Raw genomic sequence first — 23,811 nt, forward strand, 5'->3', positions numbered from 1 at the left:
CAAGGTTTTTGATAAGGTCCCACATGACAGACTAGTCATGAAAGTAAAAGCCCATGGGATCCAGGGCAAAGTGGCAAGTTGGATCCAAAATTGGCTCGGAGGTAGGAAGCAAAGGGTAATGGTCAATGGGTGTTTTTGTGACTGGAAGGATGTTTCCAGTGGGGTTCCGCAGGGCTCAGTACTAGGTCCCTTGCTTTTTGTGGTATACATCAAAGATCTAGATTTGAATATAGGGGTATGATTAAGAAGTTTGCAGATGATACTAAAATCGGCTGTGTGGTTGATAATGAAGAAGAAAGATATAGACTGCAGGAAGATATCAATCAACTGGTCAGGTGGGCAGAACAGTGGCAAATGGAATTTAATCCAGAGAAGTGTGAGGTAATGCATTTGGGGAGGTCTAACACGGACAGGGAATCATCATCATCATCATAGGCAGTCCCTCGAAATCGAGGAAGACTTGCTTCCACTCTAAAAATAAGTCCTTAGGTAGCTGAACAGTCCAGTACCAGAGCCACAGTCCCTGTCACAGGTGGGACAGATAGTCATTATGGGAAAGGGTGGGCAGGGAGCCTGGTTTTCCGCATGCTCCTTCCGTTGCCTGCGCTTGATTTCTGTACGCTCTCGGCGATGAAACTCGAGGTGCTCAGCACCCTCCCGGATGCACTTCCTCCACTTCGGGCGGTCTTTGGCCAGGGACTCCCAGATGTCAGTGGGGATGTTGCACTTTATCAGCGAGGCTTTGAGGGTGTCTTTATAACGTTTCCTCTGCCCACCTTTGGCTTGTTTGCCGTGAAGGAGTTCCGAGTAGAACGCTTGCTTTGGGAGTCTCATGTCTAGCATGCGAACTATGTAGCCTGCCCAGCGGAACTGATCAAGTGTAGTCAGTGTTTCAATGATGGGGATGTTGGCCTGGTCGAGGACGCTAACGTTTGTGCGTCTGTCCTCCCAGGGGATTTGAAGGATCTTGCGGAGACATCGCTGGTGGTATTTCTCCAGCGACTTGAGGTGTCTACTGTACATGGTCCATGTCTCTGAGCCATACAGGAGAGTGGGTATTACTACAGCCCTGTAGACCATGAGCTTGGTGGCAGATTTGAGGGCCTGGTCTTCAAACGCTCTTTTCCTCAGGCGGCCGAAGGCTGCACTGGCGCACTGGAGGCGGTGTTGAATCTCGTCATCAATGTCTGCTCGTTGATAAGAGGCTCCCGAGATATGGGAAATGGTCCACGTTGTCCAGGGCCGCACCATGGATCTTGATGACTGAGGGGCAGTGCTGTGCAGCGGAGACAGGTTGGTGGAGGACCTTTGTCTTACGGATGTTTAGCGTCAGGCCCATGCTTTCATACGACTCAGTAAATACGTCGACTATGATTTGGAATACACATTAAATGGTAGATCACTCAGAAGTGGAGAGGAACAAAGGGACCTTGGAGTGCATGTTCACAGATCCCTGAAGGTAGCAGGCCAGGTAGATAAGGTGGTTAAGAAGGCATACGGAATACTTGCTTTTATTTGCCGAGGGATAGAATACAAGAGCAGGGAGGTTATGCTTGAACTGTATAAAACACAAGTTAGGCCACAGCTATGGTACTGTGTGCAGTTGTGGTCACCACATTACAGGAAGGATGTGATTGCATTGGAGAGGGTAGAGGAGATTCACGAGGATATTGCCGGGAGTGGAGAATCTTAGCTATGAAAACAGATTGGATTGGCTGGGTTTGTTTTCCTTGGAACAGTTAGCTGAGGGGAGACCTGATTGAGGTGTATAAAATTATGAGGGGCCTAGATATAGTGGATAGAAAGGACCTATTTCTCTTAACAGAGGGGCCCACAACCAGGGGAAATAAATTTAAAGTAATTGGTCGAAGGTTTAGAGGAGATACGAGGGGAAATTTCTTCACCCAGAGGGTGGTGGGGGTCTGGAACTCACTGCCTGAAAGGGTGGTAGAGGCAGAAACCCTCACCACATTTAAAAAGTACTTGGATGTGGACTTGAAATGCCGTAACCCACAGGGCTACGGACCTAGAGCTGGAAAGTGGGATTAGGCTAGATAGCCTCTTGTTGGCTGGCACGGACACGATGGGCCGAAATGGCCTCCTTCCGTGCTGTCAATTTCCATGAACACCATCGTACACTTATCCAGTGTCAGGTAGAATCAAGTAGCAACAGCTAACTTGCTGCTCGTGTTTGTACGTGTGAGAGAGAGCAAGGGTGACAGGATAGTAGAGTAATTATTTCTGCAAATAGTGATGCAAAGTGAGGGCGACAGTGTGACACAGGAGCACGGGTACATCCACCACAACTTCAGCCTCATTTCACTCCCTCTAAGTAGACACTGGAACTTTAACTTCAATTTACATCCGTGTCTTTTACAGGATATTTCGCTCGATACAATACAAATGATTGTATCCAAAAGACTGAGGCGGCACTTTTCTCTGTTCAGTAAGTGTAGCAAGTGCAATGTGGGTAACATGCGCAGACAATGGCCCCACACAGCTGAGTCAGACTATTGCCAAGGAGATTACAGGTAAATTATTTAATCTGGAAAGAGAACCAGAGGGTGTTGCAGAATTAAGTTGTGATACTATTCACATGACTACCAACATGTTTGCTGAACAGCTGTGCAACCTTAAGGTGAATAAATCTCATGGCTGATCTGAGGATCCTTAAAGAAGTTGCAGGCACAAATCTTCCAGAAATCACCGAATGTTGGAGAGGAGCCTGGGGACTGAGAAAAGACAGAAGTTACTCCTATTTTTTTTTTAAGTAACAAAAGTGACGCAGGAAACTACAGACCAGCGAGTTTAAACCCTTATTAAAGAGCAGATCATGGAGCATTTGGATAGAAATAAAATCATCGAACGTATGGGCTCACAATGGGGAGGTTTTGCGATCTCATTTACTGGTTTTCTTTGAGGGTGTGACTAAGGAGCTGGTTAGTGGTATGGCAGTGGATGTGGTGTACCTGGATTTCAGTAAGGCCTTTGATACAGTTCCTCTGGAAAGGCTGGTACTGAAAATAAAGAAAGTGGGAATGAGTGGAAATATTTTACAATGGATACGTAATTGGTTGACTGATAGAACCTAGAATGTAATGGGACAGGGATTATCATCAGCCTGGGAGAATGCTACCAGGGCTGTGTTTTGGGACCACTTTTGTTTAATATCTTCATAAATGATCTGGAGCTAGTAGCCATAAGCACAGTGACAACATTTGCAGATGATACAAATGACAGAAGGTGGTAGACTGCAAAACTGAACAGGGTAAGCTGATGCACAGAGTGCAACTACAGCTCACAACGTGAACAGAGTGGGAAGTTGAGAATTTGGTGAGTGGGAATTTGGTGCAGAGGGAGAAGGAGGTGCTCCTTTTCTTGTAGTGGTTTGTGTAAGCTTGAGGCAGTAAGTATTTCAAATTTTGTTCAGTGTTTTAGCGCTTAGAACATAAGAACATAAGAAATAGGAGCAGGAGTAGGCCATTTGGCCCCTCGAACCTGCTCCGCCATTCAATAAGATCATGGCTGATCTGAGTGTAAGTGTAAGTTAGTGTGTATAAAAATAAACTTACAATAGACTAAAAAGTAATTATCTTCAATAAGATATGGTGAGCAGGTTGTCTGGTCGACAGTATGTGGGAGCTTGTGGACAATGAGACAGTCCTGAGCGAACAAATCTGCAGTGGATGTCTCCGTCTCGAATCTGTCCGGCTCAGTTATTGAGCTAGAATGCGAGTTGGAGACAGTGACACAGAAGGGAGGGTAAGGAGAATCTGGACAGTTTGTTCCAGACCTGGGTCACACCTCGTAGAGAGGTGCAGAACAGGATTGGTGTGACCGATAACATACAGAGTAAGGGGAACCCGGGGATAGAGAACGAGGAAACTGATCCTATCTAACATGCACAGTCTATTTGCTACCTGTGAGGATAAGGATAAGGACTGTCGGAAGGACAGCCAGAATGCTGACGATGGCACCTTGGAGCAGGAGGCTGTGCAAAGGGAGGAGAAGGGAAGCGTAATGTGGTAGTTGTAGGGGATTCTATTATTAGGGGGACAGATAGCATCTTTTGTAAGCAGGATCGAGAGTCCCACATGGTATGTTTCATACATGGTGCCAGGGTGAGACACATCTCGAACTGGCTTGAAAGGATATTGGAGAGGGAGGGGGAGGATCCAGTCATTGTAGTCCATGTTGGGATCAACAAGATAGGCAAGAGGTCCTGTTTGGAGAGTACCAGCAGCAGGAGTTAAATTAAAGAACAGGACTTTGAGCAGAGGCGGCAGCCATAAAGAGGAGCCAATGCCCAAGACCAGCGTGGGACCACAGGAGCAGCGGCCATAAACAGAACAAGCTGGGAGCGAGCGGAAAAAAAAAATCGAAGTGTGACATCACAGGAAAGCAGGTAAGTGATTGGTTGGTGAGTATTTCTCTCTTTTTCTCTAAAACTAGGGCATTGGTTTAAATTAAGAGCCATAATTACAGATTAGAAATTGTAAATAGATAATTGAGTGATATTTCAAAACTTTAAAACCAAATTAGTTAAATTAGTACAAGGTGACGGGACTAAGAGGAGGCGGAGCAACAGAGGAGCGGGATAAAAGAGCGGGAGCGACTCAACACAGGCAAAAATCGAAAGGGTGACATTGGCTCAAGGAAAACAGCTGATTGGTGAATAGCCGGTGAGTGTTTTTGTATTCTAGTTTTAAATTTATATCATAGTCAATTAGTTCATAGTTTAGTTCATGGACAAATAAATAGGGATGGCAGAGCAGCACAGTCCCGTGGAATGCACATCCTGTGCCACATGGGAAGTCATGGACGCTTCGCGTAGCTGGACGACCACATGTGCAGGAAGTGTTGCCTGCTACAGCAACTCAAGCTCCGGGTTTCGGTGCTTGAGCGGCAGCTGGAGTCACTGTGGTGCATTCGCGAGGCTGAGAGCTTCGTTGCTAGCATGTTTCTAGAGGTGGTCACCTCACAGCTTAAGAGTGTGCAGGCAGAGAGGGAATGGGTGACTGCCAGACAGAAGAGGAGGACCAGGCAGGTAGTGCAGGAGTCCCCTGAGTGCATCTCGCGCTCCAGCCAGTATTCTGTTCTGAGTACTGGTGAGGGTGATGGTGCCTCTGGGGAGTGCAGCCAGAGCCAAGTCCACGGCATGATGAGTGGCCCCGGGCGGGGGAGGAAGAAGAGTGGAAGAGCAATAGTGGTAGGGGATTCGATAGTTAGGGGAGCAAACATGGTTGAATTTCAAATTCAGTTGGAGGGTGAGAAAGTTGGCTCTCAAACTAGTGTCCTAAGCTTAAATAAAGGAGACTATAAAGGTATGAAGGCAGAGTTGGCTAAAGTGGACTAGGAAAATAGATGAAAGTATGGGACAGTTGATGGGACATTTAAGGAGATATTTCATAACTCGCAACAAAAATATATCCCAATGAGAAGGAAAGACTAAGAGAAGGGATAACCATCCATGGCCAACTAAGGAAATATGGGATGGTATCAAATTGAAAACAAGGGCATACAATGTGGCCAAGACGCATGGGAGGCCAGAGGATTGGGAAAGTTTTAAAAGCCAGCAAGGAACGATTTAAAAAAATAATGAAGAGAGGGAAGATAGATTATGAAAATAAACTAGCACGGAGTATAAAAACAGATAGTAAGAATTTCTACAGGTACATAAAAAGGAAAAGAGCGGCTAAAGTAAATGTTGGTCCCCTAGAGGATGAGACTGGGAATTAATGGAGAACAGGGAAATGGCAGAGACAAATATTTTGTATCGGTCTTCATAGTAGAAGGCACTAAAAACATCCCAAGAGTGGATAATCAAGGGGCTATAGGAGTACTAAAGAAGTAGTACTCGGTAAAATAATGGGACCAAAGATGGACAAGTCCCCTGGACCTGATGGTTTACATCCCAGGGTCTTAAAAGAAGTGGCTGCAGAGATAGTGGATGCATCAATTGTACCAAAATCTACCAAAATTCCCTGGATTCTAGGTTGGAAAACCGCAAATGCAACGCCCCCATTTAAAAAGGGAGGCAGACAGAAAGCAGGAAACTATAGACCAGTTAGCCTAACATCTGTCGTTGAGAAAATGCTGGAGTCCATTATTAAGGAAGCAGTAGCGGGACATTTGGAAAAGCATAATTCAAGCAAGCAGTCAGCATGGTTTTATGAAAGGAAAATCGTGTCTAACAAATTTGCTGGAGTTCTTTGAGGATGTAACGAGCAGGGGGACCAGTGGATGTGGTGTATTTGGATTTCCAGAAGGCATTCAGTAAGGTGCCACATAAAAGGTTACTACACAAGAGGGACGTTCAAGGGGTTGGGGGTAATGTATTAGCATGGATGGAGGAATGGCTAACTAAAACAAAACAGAGAGTCGGGATAAATGGGTCATTTTCGGTTTGGCAAACAGTAACTAGTGGGGTGCCGTAGGGATCGGTGCTGGGGCCTCCACTATTTACAATCTATATTAATGACTTGGATGAAGGGACCGAGTGTAATGTAGCCAAGTTTACTGATGATACAAAGATGGGTGGGAAATCAAATTGTGAGGAGGACACAAAAAATCTGCAAAGGGATATAGACAGCCTAAGTGAGTGGGCAAAAATTTGGCAGATGGAGTACAATGTGGGAAATGTGAGGTTATCCACTTTGGCAGAAAAAATAGAAAAGCAAATTATAATTTAAATGGAGAAAAATTGCAAAATGCTGCAAGTACAGAGAGACCTTGGGGTCCTTGTGCATAAAAACACAAAAAGTTAGTAAGCAAGTAATCAGGAACGCAAATGAAATGTTGGCCTTTATTGCAAGGGGGATAGAGTATAAAAGCAGAGAAGTTCTGCTACAACTGAACAGGGTATTGGTGAGGCCACACCTAGAGTACTGCGTACAGTTTTGGTCTCTGTATTTAAGGAAGGATATACTTGCATTGAGGCTGTTCAGAGAAGGTTCACTAGGTTGATTCCGGAGATGAGGGGGTTGACTTATGAAGATAGGTTGAGTAGGTTAGGCCTCTACTCATTGGAATTCAGAAGAATGAGAGGTGATCTTAATCGAAACATATAAGATAATGAGGGGACTCGACAAGGTGGATGCAGAGAGGATATTCCCACTCATAATGGAAACTAAAACTAGGGGACATAGTCTCAGAATAAGGGGCTGTCCATTTAAAATGCGATGAGGAGGAATTTCTTCTCTGAAGGTTGTAAATCGATGAAATTCTCTACCTCAGAGAGCTGTCGTGGCTGGGTCATTGAATATATTTAAGGTGGAGATAGACAGATTTTTGAGCAATAAGGAAATAAAGGGTTACGGGGAGCGGGCAGGGAAGTGGAGCTGAGTCCATGATCAAATCAGCCATGATCTTATTAAATGGCGGAGCAGGCTCAAGGGGCCAGGTGGCCTACTCCTGCTCCTATTTCTTGTGTTCTTATGTTCAAACAGGTGCTTCTGTGGCAGCAGACGTGATTCCAGGATGGTATGTTGCCCCCCTGATGCCAGGGTCAAAGATGTCACCGAGCGGCTGCAGGGCATTCTGCGGAGAGAGGATGAACAGCCAGAGGCTGCGGTCCATATCGGTACCACTGACATAGGTAGAAAGAGGGATGAGGTCCTGCAATCAGATTTTAGGGAGCTTGGAGAGATTAAAAAGCAGGACCTCAAAGATAGTAATCTCCGGATTACGCCCGGTGCCATGTGCTAGTGAGTACAGAAATAAGAGGCTAGAGAAGATGAATGTGTGACTAGAGAGATGGTGCAGGAGGGATGGCTTTAGTTTCCTGAAGCATTGGGACCGTTTCTGGGGGAGATGGGACCTGGGACCTGTACAAGCCGGACGGGTTGCACTCAACAGAGCCGAGCCCAATATCCTCGCGGCGGGGGGGGGGGGGGGTTTGCTAGTGCTATTGGGCAGGGTTTAAACTAGCTTAGCGTAAGGATAGGAACCTGAGAATAGATTCAGTAGGGAGAGAAGCAAAGCTGGAATTGGAAAGCACAAAAGAAGACAGTAAATTTGGAAGACAGATAAAACAAGGGCTAGAAAATAAACAAGGAAGTTTGGCAGTGCTAAATGGTATATACTTCAATGCAAGGAGTCTAGGGAATAAGACAGATGAGCTGAGAGCACAGATAGACACTTGGCAGTACGATATTATCGCTATTACGGAGACATGGCTGAAAGAAGGGCAGGTATGGCAGCTCAACATTCCGGGTTACAGGGTTTTCAAACAGGATAGAGAGGGGGGTAAAAAAGTAGGGGGGTCGCAGTCTATTAAAGAAACAATTACAGCTGTGGGGAGGGTTCATCAAATTCGGCCATATGTGTTGAACTAAAGATCGCACTGCTGGGAGTGTACTATAAGACCCCCAAACAGTCAGAGGGAGATAGAAAAGCAAATATGTAGGCACATTTCTGAAGTGCAAAGACTATAGTGCAGTAGTAGGGGATTTCAATGACCCTAATATTAACTGGGATAGAATTAGTGTGAAAGGTATAGAGGGAACAGAATTCCTAAAATGCATTCAGGAGAACTTTTTTAGCCAGTATGTAGCAAGCTCAACAAGGGTGGGGGCGGTTCTGGACTTAGTTTTAGGGAATGAAGCTGGGCAGGTGAAAGGGGTATGAGCGGGAGAGCATTTTGGTGCTAGTGATCACAATTCAGTTAGATTTAGGGTAGTTATGGAAAAGGACAAAGATAGACCAGGAATAAAAGTTCTCAATTGGGGAAAAGCCAATTATGATAAGCTGAGATGGGATTTTGTCATAGTGGACTGGAAACAGCTACTTGAAGGTAAATCAGTGTCAGAGCAGTGAAAGGCATTCAAGGAGGAGATCCTGAGGGTTCAGTGAAATTATATTCCCTTAAAGAAAAAGAATGGGACTAACAAATCTAGAGCCCCCTGGATGTCAAGGGGCACACAGGGTATGATAAAGACAACAAGAGAGGCTTATGACAGATACCGAGTGCTCAATACTAGAGAAACCCGAGAGGAGTATAGAAAGTGCAGGGTGAAATTAAAAAGGAAATTAGGAAAGCAAAGAGAGAGCAGGAAAACATTTTGGCAAGTAAAATCAAGGAAAACCCAAAAATGTTCTATAAATATATTAAGAGCAAGAGGATATCTAGAGAAAGAGTAGGGCCTATTAGATACCATAAAGGTAGACTGTGTATGGAGGCGGAGGATGTGGGTATGATTCTTAATGAATACTTTGCATCTGTTTTCACAAAAGAGAGGGCGATGCACATATTAAAATCAGGGAAGAAGAGTGTGAAATAATAGATTAATTAAACATAGTGAGAGAGGAAGTATTAAGGGGTTTATCAGCTTTGAAAGTGGATAAATCCCCAGGCCCGGATGAAATGTATCCCAGGCTGTTAAGAGAAGAAATAGCAAAGGCTCTGACCATCATTTTCCAATCCTCTCTGGCTACAGGTGTGGTGCCAGAAGACTGGAGGACTGTTAACGTGGTACCTTTGTTTAAAAAGGGAGAAAGGGATAGACCGAGTAATTACAGGCCAGTCAGCCCAACCTCGGTGGTAGAAAAAATATTCAGAAAGACACGGATTAATCGAGAACAGTTAGCATGGATTTGTTGAGGGAAGGTCGTGTCTGATTAACTTGATTGGATTTTTTGAGGAGGGTCGATGAGGGTAGTGCGTATGATGTAATGTATACAGACTTTAGCAAGGCTTTTGAGAAAATCCCACATGGCAGACTGACTGGTCATGAAAGTTAAAGCCCATGGGATCCAGGGCAAAGTTGCAAGTTGGATCCAAAATTGGCTCAGAGGCAGGATGCAAAGGGTTGCTAGGTGTTTTTGTGACTGGAAGGCTGTTTCCAGTGGGGTTCCGCAGGGCTCAGTACAAGGTCCCTTGCTTTTTGTGGTGTATATCAATGATTTAGACTTGAATGTAGGGGGTATGATTAAGAAGTTTTCAGATGATACTAAAATTGGCCGTGTGGTTGACAATGAAGAAGAAAGCTGGAGACTGCAGAAAGATATCAATCAACTGGTCAGGTGGACAGAACAGTGGCAAATGGAATTTAATCTGGAGAAGTGTGAGGTAATGCATTTGGGGAGGGCTAACACAGAAAGGGAATACACATTAAATGGTAGATCACTCAGAAGTGTAGAGGAACAAAGAGACCTTGGAGTGCATGTCCACAAATCCCTGAAGGTATCAGGCCAGGTAGATAAGGTGATTAAGAAGGCATATAGAATACTTGCTTTTATTTGCCGAGGAATAGAATAGAATAGCAGGGAGGTTATGTTTAAACTGTATAAAACACTAGTTAGGCCACAGCTAGAGTACTGCAGTTCTAGTCACCACATTAAAGGAAAGATGTGATTGCACTAGAGAAAGTATAGAGAAGATTTACGAGGATGTTGCCTGGACTGAAGAATTTTAGCTATGAGGAAAGATTGGATAGGCTGGGTTTGTTTTCTTTGGAACAGAGGAGGCTGAGGAGAGACCTTATTGAGGTGTATAAAATTATGAAGGGCCTAGATTGAGTGGATAGGAAGGACCTATTTCCCCTAGGAGAGGGATCAATAGCCAGGGGGCAAAAATTTAAAGTACTTTGTAGATGGTTTAGAGGAGATGGGAGGGGAAATTTCTTCACCCAGATGGTGGTGGGGGTCTGGAACTCACTGCCTGAAAGGATGGTAGAGGCAGAAACCCTCACCACATTTAAAAAGTACTTGGAAGTGCGCTTGAAGTGCTGTAACCTACAGGGCTACGGACCGAGAGCTGGAAAATGGGATTAGGCTGGATAACTCTTTGTCAGCCGACGCGGACACAATGGGCCGAAATGGACTCCTTCTGTACTGTAAATGTTTATGATTCTATGATTCAAGGATTATAATCTCTGGATTATTACCTGAGCTGTGTGAAAATTGGTATAGGGATAAGAATAGGGGTATGATAGCATAGTGGTTATGTTACTGGAGTAGTAATCCAGAGACCTGAACTAATGATCTATAGACACAAGTTCAAATTCCACCACTGTAGCTGGGGAATTTAAATTTTGTTAAATAAATAAATCTGGAATAAAAAGCTATCGGTAATTGTAAAAACCCATCCAGTTCTCTAATGTCCTTTACACTAATTTTCCTTCTGTCATCCTTACCCGGTCTGGCCTATATGTGACTCCAAACCCACAGCAATGTCGCTGACTCTGAAATGGTGGCTCGCCACCACCTTCTCAAAGCCAGTATTTCCCGTGGGCAATAAATACTGGCCTTGCCAGCGATGCTAACATCCCATCAATTAATAAAAAAAGATTAGTGAGGGGAACACATGACCAAAGGAGAGGTGTGGCAAAGAGGGGTTCCATTTAATGGGGCACTGGCACCAGCATTGGGACATGAAGGAACTGTACCATCGGGATGGACTCCAGCTGCACCGGGCTGGGACCAGGTTTCTAGCGGAAAGGATAAATAGGGACTTTAAACAAGTAAATAGGGGGTGGAGGGAGGGCTCAGGTAGAAAAGGTAGTGTAAGTAATAATTCTAAAACAAAGCAAAGGGAAGTGAGGAGAGAAATAGTCAGAAATAGTTCTTTAGGCACTATAGGTAAAGGGAAAACCAAAAGTTGTAAAGTGATTAAACCAGGAGTGAAAGAAGAAATGTGAGAGTAAAATATTACAGCAGAAAGACAGATGGCCCAAATAAGCGTTCTTTCTACAAACGCATGGAGTATAAGGAACAAACTGATTGAATTGCAGATGCAAAGGCAACTTAAGAGGATATGACATGGTAGCCATTAAACATGGCTGCAAGATGATCAGAACTGGGAACTAAGTATACTGATAGGTCTACAGGAAAGATAGGAAATCTGGTAGCGGAGGAGGTGCAAATTAATGATGAAACGATGAGAGGTGATATAATGAGAGCTAAGCAGGCTATTTATGGGTAGAATTAAGAAACAGAATAGGATTTAAGACAGCAGTGTATCGGCCCTCTGGTAGCAGCTGTGAAGTGCCAGATTGTATTAATGCAGAGGTTGGACAAGCGTGTAGCAAAGGCAGAGTGGTTTTAATGGGTGATTTGAATTTTCATATTATTGGGAAAAGCAGACTAGCTGATTTCAGAAAGGTAGTGCATTTCTTGACTGTGCTCAAGATAGGTTTCTGCAACAATATGTCCCAGCGACAACAAGGAGGCATGCCATATTAGAGTTAGTAATGAGCCAGATTCAGTTAATAGCGTAACTCCACGTGAACATTTATCTAATAGCGATCATAACATGATCGAGTTCAACTTAGTGTTTGAAAGGGAGAAATGCGAAACTGCTACTGAGATTCCAGATTTGGGTTAGGCTGACTTCCACGGGTTGAGACAGAGACTGTCCACAGTAAACTGGGACAATCTGTTAATGGGGAAAGTGACAGATGATCAGTGAGGGGGGGGGGGGGGGGGGAGATATTCAAAAAATAACTTCATGTGATACAGAACCAGTTTATACCCGAGGGGAAAGAGCTCCACTTGCCAAAAAAACGCTATGGACAACCAAAGAGGTGAGGGACAGCATAAAATTCAAAGAAAAAGCATAGAAAAATGCAAAAAATAGCACACATCCTGGCAACTGGGAGAGATAAAAACAACAAACATGACAAAATACATAGTAAGAGCTACAAAACGAGTGAATGAAAAGCAACTCGCAAGGGATATCAAAATCAACACAAAATGTTTTTACAATTACATTAGGAAAAAGAAGACAGTCAGGATGTGAGGCTCTTGTGGTGATATGTAAAAAATAAGGAAATGGTGGACATGTTGAACAATTACTTTGCATCAGTATTTACAGTAGAGGAAGCAGTAGTCGAAGCATGCCGGACATCCCAAGGAGACAAATATTGAATCACGGATGGGCAGCCACCAAAATTAATGCATTGAAGAAAATAAGGGCAATAAAGAGTGGCGGATCGCCAGGACCAGACGGTTTCCATCCCACGGTTTAAAGGAAGTCGGTGAGCACACTGCAGATGCCCGAACTATAATCTTCTAAAGTTCACTCAATGCAGGAAGAATGGTTCTTTTAGATTGGAAAATTGCACATTATTCCAAACTATTTAAGAATGACGAGAGAAGGAAACCAGGAATTATAGACAAGTTAGCCTAATATCTGTTATTGGGAAATTACTAGAGTCTATAATTAAGGACAGGGTGACTGAACACCTTAAAAATGTTCAACTGATCAGAGAGAGCCAGCATGGATTTGTAACGGGTGGGTCATGACTAATGAACCTGACTGAATATTTTCAAGAGGTAAATAATCCAGAGTTTATAATCCTTGAATCATAGAAACATAGAATTTACAGCGCTGAAGGAGGCCATTCCGGCCCATCGTGTCCGCGCCGGCCGACAAAGAGCCGCACGGCCCTCGGTCAGCAGCCCTGAAGGTTAAATATGTTTATGAACAATGAACAATGGCGGAAAGGCAAAGAGCACCCAACCAAACCATTCCGCCCCCACACAACTGCATTACCCCTGAAACTGAAACATTCTACACTCCACCCCAACTGGAGCCATGCGATCTCCTGGGAGAAGCAAAAACCAGATAAAAACCCAGGCCAATTTAGGGAGAAAAAATCTGGGAGATCACCCTGGCCATTTTCGATTGCCTGCAGTACTTACCATTCTATTTGTGCCAGCCAACAAAAGGTTGTCCAGTCTAATTCCATAACCCTGCAGGTTACATAGAAACATAGAAAATAGGTGCAGGAGTAGGCCATTCGGCCCTTCGAGCCTGCACCACCATTCAACATGATCATGGCTGATCATGCAACTTCAATACCCATTCCTGCTTTCTCTCTATAACGCTTGATCCCTTTAGCCGTGAGGGCCACAGTTAACTTCCTTTTGAATACACCTAACGAACTGACCTCAACAATTTTCTATGGCAGAGAATTCCACAGGTTCACAATTCTCTGAGTGAAGAAGTTTCTCCTCATCTTGGTCCTAAATGGCTTACCCCTTATCCTTAGACTGTGACTCCTGGTTCTGGACTTCCCCAACACCAGGAACATTCTTCCTGCATTTAACCTGTCTAATCCCGTCAGAATTTTATATGTTTCTATGAGATCCCCTCTCATTCTTCTAAAGTCCAGTGAATATAAGCCTAGTCGATCCAGTCTTTCTTCATATGTCAGTCCTGCCATCCCGGGAATCAATCTGGTGAACCTTCGCTGCACTCCCTCAATAGCAAAAATGTCCTACCTCAGATTATGAGACCAAAACTGTACACTACATTCAAGGTGTGGCCTCACCAAGGCCCTGTACAACTGCAGTAAGACCTCCCTGCTCCCAAACTCAAATCCTCTCGCTATGAAGGCCAACATGCCATTTGCCTTCTTCATCGCCTGCTGTAACTGCATGACAACTTTCAATGACTGATGTACCATGACACCCAGGTCTCGTTGCACCTCCCCTTTTCCTAATCTGTCACCATTCAGATAATATTCTGCCTTCCTGCTTTTGCCACCAAAGTGGATAACCTCACATTTATCTACATTATACTGCATCTGCCATGCATTTGCCCACTCACCTAACCTGTCCAAGTCATTCTGCAGCCTCTTAGCATCCTCCTCACAGCTCACACTGCCACCCAGCTTAGTGTCATCTGCAAACTTGGAGATATTACATTCAATTCCTTTGTCTAAGTCATTAATGTATATGGCAAATAGTTGGGGTCCCAGCACTAAACCTTGCGGTACCCCACTAGTCACTGCCTGCCATTCTGAAAAGGACCCATTTATTCCCACTCTTTGCTTCCTGTCTGCCAACCAGTTCTCTATCCATGTCAATACATTACCCCCAATACCATGTGCTTTAATTTTGCACACTAATCTCTTGTGTGGGACCTTGTCAAAAGCCTTCTGGAAGTCCAAATACACCACATCCACTGGTTCTCCCTTATCCACTCTACTAGTTACAACCTCAAAAAATTCTGGAAGATTTGTCAAGCATGATTTCCCTTTCATAAACCCATGCTGATTTGGACCGATCCTGTCACTGCTTTCCAAATGCGCTGCTATTACATCTTTAATAATTGATTTCAGCAATTTCCCCACGACCGATGTCAGGTTAATTCCCTGTTTTCTCTCTCCCTCCTTTTTTTAAAAATGGGGTTACATTAGCTACCCTCCAATCCATAGGAACTGATCCAGAGTCCATGGAATGGTGGAAAATGACTACCAATGCAGCTACTATTTCTCGGGCCACTTCCTTAAGTACTCTGGGATGCAGACCATCAGGCCCTGGGGATTTATCGGCCTTCAGTCCCTTCAATTTCCCTAACACCATTTCCTGACTAATAAGGATTTCCCTCAGTTCCCCCTTCTCGCTAGACCCTCAATCCCCTAGTATTTTCGGGAGGTTATTCATGTTTTCCTTGGTGAAGACAGAACCAAAGTATTTGTTCAATTGGTCTGCCATTTCCTTGTTCCCCATTATGAATTCACCTGATTCTGACTGCAAGGGACCTACATTACTCTTCACGAATCTTTTTCTCTTCACATATCTATAAAAGCTTTTGCAGTCAGTTTTTATGTTCCATGCAAGCTTACTCTCATACTATTTTCCCTCTCCTAATTAAACCCTTAGTCCTCCTCTGCTGAATTTTAAATTTCTCCCAGTCCTCAGGTTTGCTGCTTTTTCTGGCCAATTTATATGCCTTTTCCTTCGATTTAACACTTTCCCTGCTGTAGTTCATCCATGTGATCTTTAAATGTCTGCCATTGCCGATCCACCGTCAACCCTTTAAGTATCATTCGCCAGTCTATCCTAGCCAATGCACATCTCATACCATCGAAGTTACCTTTCTTTAAGTTCAGGACCCTAGTCTCTGAATTAACAGTGTCAATCTCTAACTTAATGAAGAATTCTACCATTTTATGGTCACTCTTCCCCAAGGGGCCTCGCACAACAAGATTGCAAATTAATCCTCTCTCATTACACAACACCCAGTCTAGGATGGCCAGCTCTCTCGCTGGTTCCTCGACATATTGGTCTAGAAAACCATCCCTTATACACTCCAGGAAATCCTCCTCCACCGTATAGCTACCAGTTTAGTTACCCCAATTTATATGTAATTTAAAGTCACCCATGATAACTGCTGTACCTTTATTGCATGCATCCCTAATTTTCTGATTGATGCCATCCCCAACTTTACTACTACTGTTGGGTGGTCTGTATACAACTCCCACTAGCGTTTTCTGCCCTTTGGTGTTCTGCAGCTCTACCTATACAGATTCCACATCATCCAAGCTAATGTCCTTCCTTACTATTGCGTTAATCTCCTCTTTAACCAGCAACGCTACCCCACCTCCTTTTCCTTTCTGCCTATCCTTCCTGAATATTGAATACCCCTAGACTATACCCCTTGCATTAAAGAAAACATCTGATAAAGTCCCTCATTACAAACTGTTGGGTAAAGTTGAAGATCATGGAATTGAAGGCACATTATTGACCTGGTTAGCAAATTGGCTGAGCGGCAGGAGACAGAGAGTCGGGATAATGGGCAGGTTAAATAATTGGCAGGATTTGACTAGTGGTGTCCGGCAGGGATTTGTGTTGGGGCTTCAACTATTCACCGTATTTATTAACGACCATGATGGGATAGAGCGCCACACATCCAAGTTTGCCGATGACACAAAGATTGTAAGCAGTGTAGATGGAAACATAAAATTATGATGAAATATTAATAGATTTAATGGACAAAACTGTGGCAAATGGATTTTAATGTAGGCATGTGTGAGGTCACCCGCTTTGGACCTAAAAAGTAGAGATCAGAGTACCTTCGAAATGGTAAAAACATGCTGGCCTTTGTATCTCGAGGATTAGAATACAATGGGGTAGAAGTTCATAGAATCATAGAAATTTACAGTAGCAAAGGAGGCCATCTCGGACCATTGTATCCGCACCGGCCGACCAAGAACTATCCAGCCTAATCCCACTTTCCAACTCTTGGTCCGTAGCCCTGTAGGTTACGGCACTTCAAGTGCACATCCAAGTACTTTTTAAATGTGGTGAGAGTTTCTGCCTCTACCACCCTTTCAGGCAATGAGTTCCAGACCCCCACCACCCTCTGGGTGAAGAAATTTCCCCTCAAATCCCCTCTAAACCTCGCCCCAATTACTTTAAATCTGTGCCCCCTGGTTGTTGACCCCTCTGCCAAGGGAAACAGGTCCTTCCTATCCACTATATCCAGGCCCCCCCCTTAATTCTATACACCTCAATCAGGTCTCCCCTCAGCCTCAAAGACAACAAACCCAGCCTATCCAATCTTTCCTCATAGCCAAGATTCTCCACTTCAGGCAACATTCTTGTAAATCTCCTCTCCAGTGCAATCACATCTTTCCAGTAATGTGGTGACCAGAACTGCACACAGTACTCCAGCTGTGCCTTATGCAGTATTTTATACAGTTCTTGTAATTCCATGCCTCGACTAATAAACGCAAGTATTCTATACACCTTCTTAACCACCTTATCTACCTGGCCTGCTACCTTCAAGGATCTGTGGACATGCACTCCAAGGTCCCTTTGTTCCTCTACACTTTTCAGTGTTGTACCATTTAATGTGTATTCCCTTCCTTTGTTACACCTTCCCAAATGCATTACCTCACACTTATCCAGATTGAATTCCATTTTCTACTGTTCTGCCCACCTGACCAGTACATTGATATCTTCCTGCAGTCTGCAGCTTTCTTCTTCATTATCAACCACAGGTCAATTTTAGTGTCATCTGCAAACTTCTTAATTATACCCCCAACATTCAAGTCCAAGTCATTGATATATACCACAAAAAGCAAATAACCCAGCATTGAGCCCTGTGGAATCCCACTGGATACAGCCTTCCAGTCACAAAAACATCCATCAACCATTACCCTTTGCTTCCTGCCTTTGAACCAATTTTGGATTCAACTTGGTACTTTGCCCGACATCCCATGGGCTTTTACTTTCGTGGCCAGTCTGGGACCTTATCAAAAGCTTTGCTAAAATCCATATACACTACTTCATACGCACTGCCCTCATCAACCCTCCTGGTTACCTCCTTGAAAAATTCAATCAAGTTAGTCAGACACGACCTTCCCTTAACAAATCCATGCTGACTGTCCTTAGTTAATCCGTGTCTTTCCAAATAAAGATTTATCCTGTCCCTCAGGATTTTTTCGAATAATTTTCCCACCACTCATCACAGGCAGTCCCTCGAAATCGAGGAAGACTTGCTTCCACTCTAAAAGTGAGTTCTTAGGTGGCTGAACAGTCCAGTATGGGAATTACAGTTTCTGTCACAGGTGGGACAGACAGTCGTTGAAGGAAAGGGTGGGTGGGACAGGTTTGCTGGACGCTCCTTCCGCTGCCTGCACTTGTTTTCTGCATGCTCGAGGTGCTCAGCGCCCTCCCGAATGCACTTCCTTCACTCAGGGTGGTCTTTGGCCAGGGATTCCCGGGTGTCGATGGGGATGTTACATTTTATTAAGGCTTTGAAGGTGTCCTTGAAACATTTCCGCTGCCCACCTGGGGCTCGCTTGCCGTGTAGGAGTTCCGAGTAGAGCGCTTACTTTGGGAGTCTTGTGTCAGGCATGTGAACAATGTGGCCCGCCCAACGGAGCTGGTCGAGTGTGGTCAGTGCTTCGCTGATGGGGATGTTGGCCTGATCGAGGATGCTAACTTTGGTGTGTCTGTTCTCCCAGGGGATTTGCAGGATCTTGCGGAGCCATCTCCAGCTATTTGAGGTATCTACTGTACATGGTCCATGTCTCAGCCATGCAGAAGGGCGGGTATCACTACAGCCCTATAGACCATGAGTTTGGTGGCAGATTTGACGGCCTGATCTTTGAACACTCTCTTTCTCAGGCAGCCGAAGGCTGCGTTGAACCTCGTCGTCTATGTCTGCCCTTGCTGATGATAGGCTCCCGAGGTATGGAAAGTGGTCCACGTTGTCCAGGGCTGCGCCGTGGATCTTGATGATTGCGGGCAGTGCTGTGTGGCGGGGTCAGGTTGGTGGAGGATCTTTGCCTTACGGATGTTTAGTGTAAGGCCTATGCTTTCATACGCCTCAGTGAAGATGTTGACGATGACTTGGAGTTCAGTCTCTGAATGTGCGCATACGCAAGCGTAGTCCGCGTACTGTAGTTCGACGACAGACGTTGGGACGGTCTTGGATCTGGCCTGGAGACGACGAAGGTTGAACAGGTTCCCCCTGGTTCTATAGTTTAGTTCCATTCCAGCGGGGAGCTTGTTGAGCGCGAGATGGAGCATGGCAGCGAGGAAGATCGAGAAGAGGGTTGGCGTGATGATGCAGCCCTGCTTGACCCTGGTCCGGACGTGGATTGGGTCTGTGGTGGATCCGTTGGTCAGGATCACGGCTTGCATGTCATCATGGAGCAGGCGGAGGATGGTGATAAACTTTTGGGGGCAGCCGAAATGGAGGGGAACGCTCCATCATCCCTCGCGGTTGAGTGTCAAAGGCCTTTGTAAGGTCAAAGAAGGCTATGTACAAGGGTTGCTGCTGTTCCCTGCATTTTTCTTGCAGCCGACGCTCCGTAAGGATCATGTCCATTGTGCCCCGTAGTGGAAGAAATCCGCACTGTGACTCCGGGAGGAGCTCCTCAGCCACAGAGAGAAGATGGTTGGGGAGGATTCCAGCGACGACTTTCCCAGTGCTGATAACAGGGAGATTCCTCTGTAGTTACCGCAGTCGGACTTGTCCCCTTTTTTAAAGTCACGATTACTGCATCCCTGAGCTCTCCTGGCATGCTCTCCTCCTTCCAGATGAGAGAGATGAGTCATGCATTCATGCCAATAATGCTTCTCCGCCATACTTTAGTGCCTCAGTGGGGATTCCATCCACTCCCTTTGTCTTGCTGTTCTTGAGCTGGCGGATGGCCTTTTCCACCTCGTGCAGGGCTGGGGTTTTGCTGAGATGGTAGTGGGCAGCATGCTGTGGGATGGAGTCGAGTACACTTGAGTCAAAGCATAGTCTCGGTTAAGAAGATCTTCGAAGTGCTCCTTCCAACCTCGGTGTCCTTGATGAGTGTCTCCCCATTCTTGGCCAGCAGTGGGGCAGGGCCTTGAGTGCTTGGGCCGCAGGTGGCCTTGACTGCAGTGAGGAATCCTCGCACATCATGGCTGTCGGCCAGCTGTGCTTTCCCCACCCACCATCTATTCTTTAGGTCGCGGGTTTTTTGTTGGACCTCGGCCGTAAGCCGTCTGTAAAGCTGCTTTGCTGCTCCCGAGTTGGGTTGTTGTTTTAGGTTCAGAAATGCCCTGCGCTTGTGATTTATTAGCTCTTGGATCTCCTGGTCATTCTCATCAAACCAGTCCTCGTTAAGTGACTGAGCGTCTCTTCGCAGGCACTGGTTATGGTATCCTGGAGGGCAGACCAAGTGCTGTGGACATTCTGCGTCTCGGGGTCCCACACTGAGGTAAGGCTGATTGGCCTGTAATTACTCGGTCTATCCCTTTCTTCCTTTCAAAACAAAGATGCAACATTAACAGTCCTCCAGTCCTCAGTGATAAAAAGCCCTGGTTAGCCCACACCTGGAGCACGGTGTTCAGTCCTCCTTAGGGAGGATATATTGGCCTTGGAGGGAGTGCAGCGTAGGTTTACCAGAATGATACCTGGCCTTCAAGGGGTTAAATTAAGAGGAGAGATTTCACAAACTAGGGTCAGTGTACTTGGAATTTAAAAGGTTAAGTGCAATTTGATCAAAGTTTTCAAGTTATTAAGGGGAACTGATGGGGTAGATAGAGAGAAATTATTTCTGTTGGTTGGAGAGTCTAGGACTAGGGAGGCATAGTCTAAAAGGTAGAGCCAAGCCTTCAGAGTGAAGTTAGGAAACACTTCTGCACACGAAGAGTGGCAGAAGTTTGGAACTCTCTTCCACAAATGGGAGTTGATGCTAGATCAATTGTTAATTTTAAATCTGAGATTGATAGATTTTTGTTAACCAAAGGTTAAACAAAGAGATATGGGCCAAAGGTGTATGGATCAGCCACAATCTCATTGAATGGCGGAACAGGCTTGACGGATTCAATAAGATATTAAGAAATAGGAGCAGGAGTAGGCCCTACGACCCCTCGAGCCTGCTCCACCATTTAATTGGATCATGGCTGATCCGATCATGGACTCAGGTCCACTTCCCTGCCAGCTCCCCATAACCCCTTATTCCCTTATTGGTTAAGAAACTGTCTATCTCGGTCTTAAATCTACTCAATGACCCAGCTTCCACAGCTCTCTGAGGCAGTGAATTTCACAGATTCACAACCCTCAGAAATTCCTTTTCATCTCAGTTTTAAATGGGCGGCTCCTTATTCTAAGATTATGCCCCCTAGTTCTAGTCTCTCCTATCAGTGGAAACATCCTCTCTGCATCCACCTTGTCAAGCCCCCTCATAACCTTTAATATTTCAATAAGATCACACATCGTTCTTCTGAATTCCAATGAGTAGAGGCCCAACCTACTCAACCTTCCCTCATAAGTCAACCCCCTCATCTCAGGAATCAACCTAGTGATCCTTCTCTGAACTGCCTCCAAAGCAAGTATATCCTTTCTTAAATATGGAAACCAAAACGCAGTATTTCAGGCGTGGTCTCACCAATACCCCATATAACTGTAGCAAGATTTCCTTGCTTTTATACTCCATCCCCTTTGCAATAAAGGCCAAGATTCCAGCGGCCTTCCTGATGACTTGCTGTACCTGCACACTAACCTTTGTGTTTCATGCACAAGGACCCCAGGTCCCGCTGTACTGCAGCACTTTGCAATTTTTCTCCATTTAAATAATAACTTGCTCTTTGATTTTTTTCTGCCTGCTCCTGTTCCTATTTTATCAAACAAAATTTGACATGAGCCACATAAGGCGATATTAGGAAAGACAGGTTTTAAGGGGGGTCTTAAAAAGGAGAGCGGTACAGCGGTGGAGAGGCTTGCGGAGAGAATTCCAGAGTTTAGACCAAGGCAGCTGAAGGCACAACCGCCAATGGTGGAGCGAAAATTGGGGATGCGCAAGAGGCCAGAATTGGAGGAATACAGAGATTTCAGAGGGGTGCAGGGCTGGAGAAGGTTACAGAGACTGGGAGGGGCAAGGCCATGGGAATGGGAATTTTAAAATCGAGGTGTTGCTGAACCAGGAGCCAATATAGATCAGCGAGCACGTGATCTGGACTTGGTGCGAATTAGGATGCAGGCAGCAGAGTTTTGGATGAGCTCAGGTTTATGGAGGGTGCAAGGTGTGAGGCCAGCCCGGAGAGCATTGGAATAGTCAAGTCGAGAGATAACAAAGGCATGAATGAGTTTCAGTAGCAGATAAGCTGAGGCCAGGGCAGGGTTGGCTGATATTCCGGAGATGGAAGTAAGTGGTCTTGGTGATGGTGAGGATATAGGTCGGAAAGCTCAGCTCGGTCAAATAGGACACTGAGGTTGTGAGCAGGCTGCCTCAGCCTGAGATGGTGACGAGGGCTGGGGGGGGGGGAATAGAATCAGTGGTTAAGGAATGGATTTTGTGGCAGTGACCAAAAACAATGGTTTCAGTTGGAAGCAATTGTGCCTCATCCAATACTGGATGTTGGACAAGAAGCATGACAAATCAAAGGCAATGGAGGGGTTGAGAGAGGTGGTAGTAAGGTAGAGCTGGGTGTTGTCAGGTACATGTGCAAACTAAGAAATAGGAGGGGGCCATTGCTATATCCTTGGGGGGTTCCAGAGGTGACGGTGTGGGAGCAGGAAGAGAAGCCGTTGCAGATGATTCTCTGGCTATGAATGGATAGATAGGATTGGAGCCAGGTGAGTGCAGTCCCATCCAGCTGGACAACGGAGGAGTTGTTCGAGGAGAATGGTGTGGTCAACCGTGTCAAAGGCTGCAGGCAGGTCGAGATGAATGGGAAGGGATAGTTTCCTTCAGTCACAGTCGCATTTGATTTTATTTGTGACCCTGATAAGGGCTGTTTCAGTGCTGTGGCAAGGGCGGAAACCTGATTGCAGTAAAGACAGGCACAGATTTGGGAGGTGACAACACATTCAAGGACTTTGAAGAGGAAAGGGAGGTTGGAGATGGGCGGTAGTTTGCATGTACAGAGGGATCAAGGGAGGCGGGACAGTACCTGAGGAGAGAGAACCGTTAACAATATCAGCTAACATGGGGGCCAGGAAGGGACATTGTATGGTCAGCAGTTTGGTGGGAATAGGGTCGAGGGATCAGATGATGGCTTTCATGGACAGGATGAGCTCGAAGAGGGCATGAGGGGAGATAGGAGAGAAACTAGAAAGATTCGAGTTTAGGGGAACCTTCAGTGGGGAACCTTAGGGGAAGTTTGGTTTAGTGGGTTCGGGGAAGGGAGGGAAGCGGCAGAGGCAGCCGAATGGATGGTCTCAATCTAAGGATAAGGGGTAAGCCATTTAGGACCGAGATGCGGAGGAACTTCTTCACCCAGAGAGTGGTGAACCTGTGGAATTCTCTACCACAGAAAGTTGTTGAGGCCAATTCACTAAATATATTCAAAAAGGAGTTAGATGAGGTCCTTACTACTAGGGGGATCAAGGGGTATGGCAAGAAAGCAGGAATGGGGTACTGAAGTTGAATGTTCAGCCATGAACTCATTGAATGGCGGTGCAGGCTAGAAGGGCCGAATGGCCTACTCCTGCACCTATTTTCTATGTTTCTATGTTTCTATGTAATCTCCGTGACAAAGAATTAAATGGATCTTTGACTTTTTTCATCAAGCAATTCCTATGTTCCTTATCAGCCATCACCGATCCTCTCAGCATCTCCCTTCAGAATGTCCGTTCGCTTGCGAACA

General features: G+C 45.3%; 1 protein-coding gene across 4 annotated transcripts in view; it reads right to left on the reverse strand.

Moving 5' to 3' along the window:
• appl2 (adaptor protein, phosphotyrosine interaction, PH domain and leucine zipper containing 2) overlaps positions 1-23,811 on the reverse strand; it is a 268,088-nt gene that overhangs the window by 132,126 nt on the left and 112,151 nt on the right. The gene's annotated exons all lie outside the window — the stretch shown is intronic.

The sequence above is a fragment of the Pristiophorus japonicus genome, chromosome 13 (assembly GCF_044704955.1).
Source record: "Pristiophorus japonicus isolate sPriJap1 chromosome 13, sPriJap1.hap1, whole genome shotgun sequence".
Lineage (NCBI taxonomy): Eukaryota > Metazoa > Chordata > Chondrichthyes > Pristiophoridae > Pristiophorus > Pristiophorus japonicus.